Below are 9,170 nucleotides of genomic sequence, written 5' to 3'. Positions count from 1 at the left end.
TCCCGTACTGCAACTGCTGCAACTAGTGGAAGTGAAGTGTTGGGCGGATGTCCGGATGTCCTTCACAAAAATATATAAAAAATGCTTTGCGCAAGGATCATTTTCATTTATTATTGTATACGTAATGACAAAATCCCAATAATTTGTTTTCCTCTCTGATTCAAGCTAGTCGGACTGCTCATAACACTGGTCAAGCAAGAAAATAACAAAAAATTGAACTTTTTCATGCCCGGTTTAAGATTTATTGTTAACATGTCGTTATTTATTGCAACGGACTAACATTATAGATTTTGCCTCCATACTTTTTAAATGCAAACAGTTCTAACACACGGCTGTCTATTGCGCCGTGTTTTGTGTATTCTTCTATAAATCTGTAATGGTCAGCGACCAAAGAGCTCACCCGCACATGTCAAGCTTATATGCGCCGTGGGGAGAATTGATATCGAGTAGAAAGTGTCGGGCGTAGTGTCGGTTGTTGTGTTTGTGTACATGTCGGTGCTGTGTAGCTGTGTGCTGTGTTGCCTGCGTTGTATGTAGGGTTGCTGTGTAGTCGTGGTCGTTCGTAGTGTTAACACACTCGTCTTTTTTTTTTTTAAACAGGCTGCTAGAAATCTCGATAGGTGGCGCAAGTTAGCGCCCGATTCTAAATAGTTTGCTCAAGTTATTTATCCATGTAAGTTCGGCATTCGTTTTTTCTTTTTGTCTAGCGGCTCGTTGAAGCTACCGACGCCGCCGACCGCCGACAACGCACGCACTTACCTTAGAAAGTAGCTACGTCCGCCGCTTGGAGACTTTACTGTGTATAAAAGACATCGAACGAGAACTAACGCGCCCTGTGTGCTTTCAATTCGGCTGAAAGGCGCGCGGCTCGCTGGGCTCGTCTCTCGCCTGTTCTCGGCCGCTGGCCGCCATGTTTCATAAGGAACACGCTCGAAACGGTTTTGCGGAAGGTAGACACGGTGTAGCGTGTTAAGTTTACACAGCACCTCATGTGTAGACGAAAAACACAGATGGCCTCGTGTAAAACGAACACGTTTCGACGTGTCCGCTATGGGACAACGGTTTACACGTCTGGGCGTGTTATTTTTGCTAACAGTGTGGCGGCGTGCCAACGGGTGTAGTGTATGTGACAGGCCCCTGTCCCGCCGCAGGTCGTGCTTCTATGTGGCAGTCCTCGGAAGCTTCGGCAGCCAGAAATTGGGACGCCGTGACGACAGCGACACTCGCATTCGAATGCGCTACTCGCAGCTCCTCGTTAGCTCTTCTCCGACCAACCGCCAGGATTGCGACACGGAACAGCATGACACTTCGGCTTCTGTGACGTCATTTGTTGCCGCTTCGGGACAGATTTTGATGTATGCGCAACATAGGACGTTAAACACTCCGGTTGACGACGTGCTCCAGGTACAGCAGCAGGGGTACTGCGTTTTTTTGCGAAATTACGTTTTGTTTAGAAACCTTCGGACATATCGTAGTGCAAGAGTGTCAGCAATGCATAGTCCCGAAGCCCCAAGAACAGCACCAATGTCAAGAGCGCCGTAAAAAGCAAAAATCTTGTTTTAGTCGCAGCCGCTCTCTTCTCAAGAGCCTGCTTTTCAGATTATTATGTATCATTTTATCGCCGGGGGCTAGGAGTTTGCATACTGGTCTATAGAAGGGGTGCCGTTTAAGAGTTATAGCATGTCAGGTTTTCCTTCATGTTCCGTTGGCGGCTTGTTCTTGGAAAGACAGCCCAATCGAGCATGGCCTGCACCAACGCATTGTTTAAAAAAAAAAGAATCGTCAAAAGAGCAGTGAGGGCCAAGGCTCTCATTGACCTGCACGCCAACGACGAGCACGAGCGGTACGTGGACTCGGGCGAATACCAACGGAACGCCTTCGCAGAGGTTGTCAACGAGGCGACGACCGGCGCCACGAAAACGACAGCGAGCGTGAGAAGCGCCGGAGTGGAGGAGATGGCCATCGCCCTGGCCATCGCCGACGCAGACTGCCACACGGTGCTGAGTGACGCGAGACAGGCGGTGCGAAACTTCCCCAAAAGCCAAATCTGCAGGGAGGCCGAGCGCGCATCGCGGGCGGTCAAACTGCGAGACAGAAAGGTGAGATTCAAGTGGTTCCCGTCGCACGCGGGCGACGCGTCGAAACGCAATGACAACCACAACGAAACGGCACACGCAGCGGCGCGAGACCTAACCAACCCCGCTCCGGCGACAGATCGTCCGATGTGGTTCGAAGCTAAGGACCGCATGACTGACTACAACGACTTCACGGAGGCCTACCGCCTGGCTCGCAAGACTCTCCCACCCTCGCACAAGAGGCTGAGTCGGGCGGAGGCGGTGCTACATGAGGCAGCTCCAGACAGGATCGCTACCGAGCCCAGGACTAATGTATCGCATGTACCCCAAGACATACCCGACCGACAAGTGCAAGGTCTGTCGGAGGGAGGCGGCAGATCACACGCACATCTTGTGGGACTGCATCAAACACCCAGAGGAAGCAAGATCAAGAACGATCCCGCCACGGCTCGAGGCAGCTGCGTAGAGCTACGACCAGGACCAACAGCTCTGGGCCGTCCAGCGGGTCCTCGGGGCGCTCGAAAGGCAGGGACCCAGCGTGCCGACAACGGTGAGCGGAAAACCGCGCCGAGTAACGGCAACCCCGAAGACGACGTAGGCCCTCGTCGGTTGCGCGAACGCCCAACTGCAGGCACAAATAAAATTTGTTCCTCCAATCAAATTCAATGTCAAGAGGAGCTGTCGCCACTACGGAAAAGCAATAATTCGTTATTTTTAAGAGTCGGATTTTATCAAAAATATCGTCGCTGAGGTATTTACACAATCGCCTTCCAGCACAACCTGAAGGGGGTACGCTGATCTGTAGCTGCATTCTCGCTTTCACACATAACAAAAACAAAACGTTCGGCACTGACGTTCAATCGACGAAGGACTCGGACGTCCAAATTACGGCGATTCAAGTGAACAGGGCCAAGCCCACAAATACTGCACCAACAAACAGCGGACTATCCGGGAAGTTTGTGCGATCCAAGGCGTCGCAAACGCGCCAATCTTTAAACATCCCTTCTAATCAGAGGCTAAAAAAACCGGAAAAAAGAAAGGAGAAAAAAAAAAGAAAGAGAGAGAGAGAGAGAAAGAAATGCAGAGGAGGCGGCCCTGATCAGGAAGTGCGATTGAGACGCCAGAATAAAGGAAGGAAATGACGTGAAATGAAAATTAGGATGGCGATACGGGCTAGTTGGTTCATGCTTAGCGAGATCTACACAGCGCACAAAAAACGAAGACAAAGTAAAAGGGTGTACACGAGACAAGCGATTACCTTTTGTACCCTTTCTAAGTTGTCTTTGGTTTTTGTGCGATGTGCCGATTTTACTAAGTTAAATGAGAAAAAGAAAGGAGCAAAAACAAAGCAAGAAAGGGGGGAAGGGTTAAGGGCAGATTAAAGTTACTATCCCCCGATTCGGGGGAAAACAAAGTGCTACGTGTAAAAAAACGATGTATTTGCTTGAATAAAAAAAAAAAGTGTGGGTATGTTTGTACAGCCTGAACTTACTCTGCCTCAACGGGCGACGACTCTCCTAACTGTAGATGAGCAATTTAGCCAGTGCAGTACAACCGCTAACCTGGGGTCTTTAACGTGCACCAGGCAGTAGTGATACGCGACCGCACGCCGGTACGATGCTCATCCAGATCGAAACGGGCAGGGGTGGGGATTGAACCTTGCGTAAGACATTCGCCATTTTATGTGTGTCTTCTTGTAGTCATAGTTCCCATATGAAACCAGTTCCAAATCGTTGAAATTTTTGTCGTTTAAATAGTACTACAAGAACGTTGTAAGATTTACGCCTGGTGAACAATATCACGTGATGTGTTCAAACCCACAGACCTTCAAACCGACAAAGACAAGCTTTTCATTTTTTTTTTTTTTACGAAACCATCAACCAGTTTGCGTAAAGTCGTAAAGTCGAACCCCTGTGCTCCGTCCTCTGGGGACAGTAGAAAGTTCCCCGCGAAAAACAGCAGGGTGTCCCTCTGTTTACTTGTTCTCGCCGACACGGCGGCTATGCGTGAGCGAGTGCGAAGTTGATCTTTGCTAACAGTCTTGCTGATTTGCGCTTAACGCTGCTCTTCGATAATTGCTTCATTATGGTGGTACTGCAATTATTGCGAAGGTGCAAGCCAGCTGGAGAAGAATAACGATGCCCAGGGACCTCTCCACTGGAAATGGAAAGGTCCCTGATTCGATACCAGGAACAGGCGGATTTTTTTCAGTCGCGCACCAGTCACGTAGCTGTGTTTTGAGATTTGTACTTGTTCTTTGTCCCCGTCGTTACATTTCTCCATGGATTATTATTGTTATCGATTCGCTTTCGTTTCAACTTTTACAAGCTTTAAAAAAAATCAAGAAAAACGAAAGAGGACACCTTCTGTACTTCAACCCTTCGTCTTGGTTTGTTTCTCGCATTTCGCTGCGTACAGATTGAAAGCGATTGGTATATTATAGCGAGAAACAGACGGGACATGAGGTGTTCCGAGCGCCAACGAGATCGCTACATCAGAAAATAAGAAGAGCAAAGAGCGAATCAGAAAGCAAGAATGACTAACATAATAGGCACACTCTCCGTTTTTGAAGTTGTCGGTGATGATAGTATATTTTCCTTCGTCAGGCCCCCGAATGTCTTTTTTTCTTCCCACCTTAGGAGGATTCAATCAATATCTTACAGGTTTGCTGCTTGTCGTGCTGCTAGGGTCGAACTTCGGTTCAAATTACTCTGATGGGATACCCTGAGCGTAAGCTTATTCATACGAAAACGCAGAAAGCCCTCCACCAGAGCGACACACACATAATAACATGCGCATGCACACCTTAAGACACATGCGCCCAACCGTGTGTACCCATGAGCATTCTCATATAGAATCTGAGAGAAGCGCACACACACCTATAACCACGACCTCTAACTTCCGTGGATACCACGCAGGAACAGACGCGACCACGCATGTTATACATTCTGTCTTACTGCACGCTCACGTAACTTTTAGAGCAATATAAACTATCGAAATATAAGAGACAATGGTACTGTGTCATTATGACTGGTACCTTCCACATTCGACATAGCATATCTACAAGTATCATCAGAGGCTCGCAGCTGTCGGCTTTATCGTCAATCAATCGCCTTTTGTGAGCAGACGGACGCCACAGGCAGCAAAATCTGAGTGCTAAGTTTTTACTTACCACTAAATTAGGTTGATATTTTTTTTAATTTGAAGCACAAAATGAACCATCTTCGGCCACTTCTGTAAAAATATTAGCTCGATACGTTCAATATCTTATTTATGCGGCCCTATTGAAGGGCCGACAATCAATTCGAGTAACCCGGTCCGTCTTGTATCAGTAGCGCTAACACACATTACGGCTGTGTTCCTAAAATAACGCAACTGCCGATGTGCCGCCCCCCCCCCTTTTTTTTTTTCAGAAAGCAACGAAGAGTAAAAGAGAAATGACTGGTTGCAACAGCAGGAACATCGATGTACATCGCCGGACATCGCCGAACATCCACTAACTTCGGCGGCCAAAACGATGCTATCGCCGTCTGCCCTCCGTCAAGACCAGTCGTAACTCTCGGCACTTCTCTATAACGTTGCGACAGGGGCAACCATATATAGCCAAAGAACATTTCCTTCTCAGTTTCTCGCTCGGAAACCAAAACAAAGTAAATAAAGCGACGTATAAAAGAACAAGCCCATAACTTCTGCCCAGCTTGATGTGTCTATAGATCAGGATGCCCACATTCATATACTCCGCGTAATAGTCTAGCTCGATGTAGTGGCGAGAGAAGTGTTCCCGTTGCACAACATGGGGTCGGTTCGAGCTATTTCGGCATTCAATCAGCCAAACTCGCTTTCGGCGGATTGTTTTCTCGTGTCCTATTAATTACGCTATCGGGCTCGCTCGAGAAAATAATCGTACTCGTGTATCGAACGTTCGTACACCAAATCATTTTGGCGTACTACGCTGAAGAACCATGTCTGTTACGTTTTGCCCATTTTTCGACAAACAGCTTCGATCAATCGAGGGAAACGTTGCGCTCCTTTTAACTCCGAGATAAATGGTGGGAGTGAATTCTCCTCTTATGCTCAGCCGTTTCTGCAATGTATACTGGCTGTTCGGAAGAATGGAGAACAGTGTCTTTCGCAAACCAAATATAAACTAAGACTAGTTGTTCAATAACCGTTTCCCTATGGACTCTTAGTTGTTTTTTATTCACTTATGAAATTGAAAGATGTTACATTCAAGTGAACGCTCGAAATGCCCTCTTTCCAAGCACTGCATCACTTTTGATTATATATATCTCACCAGCGGCGATGTCCTTCCACCGCCGGTTCGCTAGCGTTTTGCCGTCGTATAAAAGATCGACAACAGGTCTTGACGAAACAACGCGGCGCTATAGGACCCTAGAGAAAAAGAAATCATTGTATCAGATAAACATTGGAGAACATATACACTCTTGAAAAAAGCTAGTAGTACTTACTAGGTAAAAGCTCGCAACTGCTGGTCACATATGTTACTAGCTACCTAGAAACCGTAGGTAGTAGCGGGTAAGCTTGTAACGGTTACTAGGTGAAGAAGCTAGTATCAGTTACTAGCCAACCCAATATATTGCATTACCTTTAGCTAGTAACTGGATTTAACTTGTAAAATACCCAGGCGCTGCTAGTCAACGTCAAATTCAAAATTTGAAAAAAGATTATTATCGCTGGGATAATTTTTTTACAACGCTGCTTTCAGCCACATTTGCAGACGTACTATACATGTACAACAGGCAAGACATGAAAAGCTCTATGGCACACACGCACAACACACACGCGATGGCACGCTAGACCAATCGCTGCTCCCCATGACTTCACATGCGTATTTTCCACTGATCATGTGAAAGAAGTCGGTTGGTCAGTGACCACTTCGTCCCTGAACGATGTTAGAAATGTGATGCTTTTGTCGCACTAATATTGACCTCCAATACTAACGCTAAGCATTCCAAAGAATGCGTCTTTTACTAAGAAGTAACGGTACACGCAGTAATTATTTGCGACAGTATAAAACAGCGTTTCCATAGGTCCCCAGCAGCCATGTTCTCGCTTCCCCGCATAGCAGCTGCATTTAGTACCGGCAGTAACAGCCAAAAAAGGTAGTAAGTAATTTGTTAGTAATTAGTTAGTAAAAAGTAGTAATGGTAATAAAAAGGTACTAACTGCTGCAGTTACTACTATTTCACTAGGTTTTAAAAGCGTTGTATCATATAAGATCATATAGAGGTCTCAGATGCGCGTTACACAGCCTATATAAGTTATGCTATGTTTATTTACAAAATCCTATAGGCAATGTCCCTTGCTCTGATCGGGGAGCGTTACATAGTTTATAATAGTTATGCTAAGTTTATTGAAGAAGTCCTATAGAAAATGTGTCTTGCTCTAATCGGAGAGCTGCATCTCCAAGATGTTTTGCCTCACCTACCTTAGAGTCGAGACCTCGCGCCGTCAAACTTCTGAATGTATCCCAAGATGTAGAAACATCTGAAGGGTACGCGGTTCACGTAAGACGATGAGGTTAACAATGCAGTGCACTGTTGGTGTCGTCAATAGCCTTCACCGACAGCACCGCATAAAGTCGTGAACCGGTGGCAGTAGTAAGTTGCAAACGTTGTGGACTACTTCGAAAAGCGGTGTGCTGCTGGGAAAGAAAAACGTCCGAAACTTTACTTTGAATGTAACACCGTTCAAATCCATCGTTGAATAAAAAGCTACAACCCAGGAGGCAAAAGTTAGTGAACACACCTCGTACGTATCACCAAACACTGAGATTCCTCCCTAATGGAGTGCTAGCGGTTGGAACTAGGGGCCCTAGACTCGTGAAACACAAAGTTGCGACCCAAGTTTACGTGGCACAACGATGGGACGCGCGCTATGATAACCCTGAGCTTTTCTTGTGCCTGTGAAGAAACTCAATAGGCGCACTCGGCCAACTTTGCTCTCTAACTTTGTGTTGGACGAGTCTATAAGCCACAGGTGTAAAAGTTTTAGAACATACCGCTGTAGACTAAAAAAATAAACGTGATTTGAAAAAAAAAATTAGTGAGGAAATGGCGGTCCACTACTACGTGGAGTTCGATGGCATTTGTTACCGAAAAACAAAAGCTCAATTTTGTGACTGAAAAGTTTTTTTTAAATAGTTGATAACCTGTGACAAGACCCGATAATCCTTTTATCGCATCATACACAATGAGATTTCGACATTAGCCAATGAGAATTCGGGAGAAGTAGCTACGAAATAAGAAGCATGAGCATCAAGCCAGTGAAAAAGTTTCTTAAAAAAAAATAAAAAAAGCTTTTGTAAAAAAATATATTTTGGCGGACATATAGGACAGGTAAGTATTTTTGCAACTTATCCAGGAAACAAATTGTTCAATATTAACGCAGTTAGACTCGATTTAGCTGGAGGTCACTGCCCGCTTTAAACCCCAAATATCAGTGTGCCCGCCCATTACTACTAGATTGGCTTGTCTGCTCGGCCGAACGCGCACGCAAGCTTAGTGTCATGACATTAAAACGATGCATTTGTGCAGTCAATGTGTCGCCGTTGAGCTTCGGTTGAAAGAAGAAAAGAAAGACGACCGCCAAATTCCCTAAAAGGAATTGTCAGCAGGGAAGTCGCAACACTAGCCATTCAAGCAGTGAGCTTTGCCATGCAGGTTAGGGAAACGTCGTTATTGGAGGCGTTGTGTGAAGGGTTCGTACTGGAATTGCAGCACGTTATCACAATTGAGAACTGCGATCCCTAATTTGCCGCAAGTATTGTCTCGTGGGCGAAATATCAGTACGGACCCCCCCCCCCCCCATAATGGTGGAAATATTATAATTGATCAGGATGTACACTAGATGACGCTTTTTATTTTGAATATCGTCTATTAATACACGACCTAAAATGTTCGCTTCGGCGGGCCAGGGGCACAGAAAAACTTGAGAGCTACACGCTTTTCGAAGCGAAATGACGTGAACATACCTAGACAAACTTGATGCGTGCCGAACGCCGGATTGCCTGCAGCCAAATGCCTCGCAAATTCTGATCTGTGTAGGTACCTTCTCTTTATGGAAACCATGGTT

The 9,170-nt window shown here is 46.0% G+C and overlaps 1 pseudogene; it reads left to right on the top strand.

Annotated features, from left to right (window-relative positions):
* Nucleotides 1-1,742: 1,742 nt before the first annotated feature.
* LOC115314926 lies at nucleotides 1,743-2,541 on the top strand (annotated as a pseudogene).
* The last annotated feature ends 6,629 nt before the right edge of the window (nucleotides 2,542-9,170 follow it).

The sequence above is a fragment of the Ixodes scapularis genome, unplaced genomic scaffold (genome assembly GCF_016920785.2).
Source record: "Ixodes scapularis isolate PalLabHiFi unplaced genomic scaffold, ASM1692078v2 PGA_scaffold13__105_contigs__length_92229423, whole genome shotgun sequence".
NCBI classification, from domain to species: domain Eukaryota; kingdom Metazoa; phylum Arthropoda; class Arachnida; order Ixodida; family Ixodidae; genus Ixodes; species Ixodes scapularis.
Note: the sequence above shows the minus strand (reverse complement) of the source record. Positions and strands in the feature narration are given on the sequence as shown.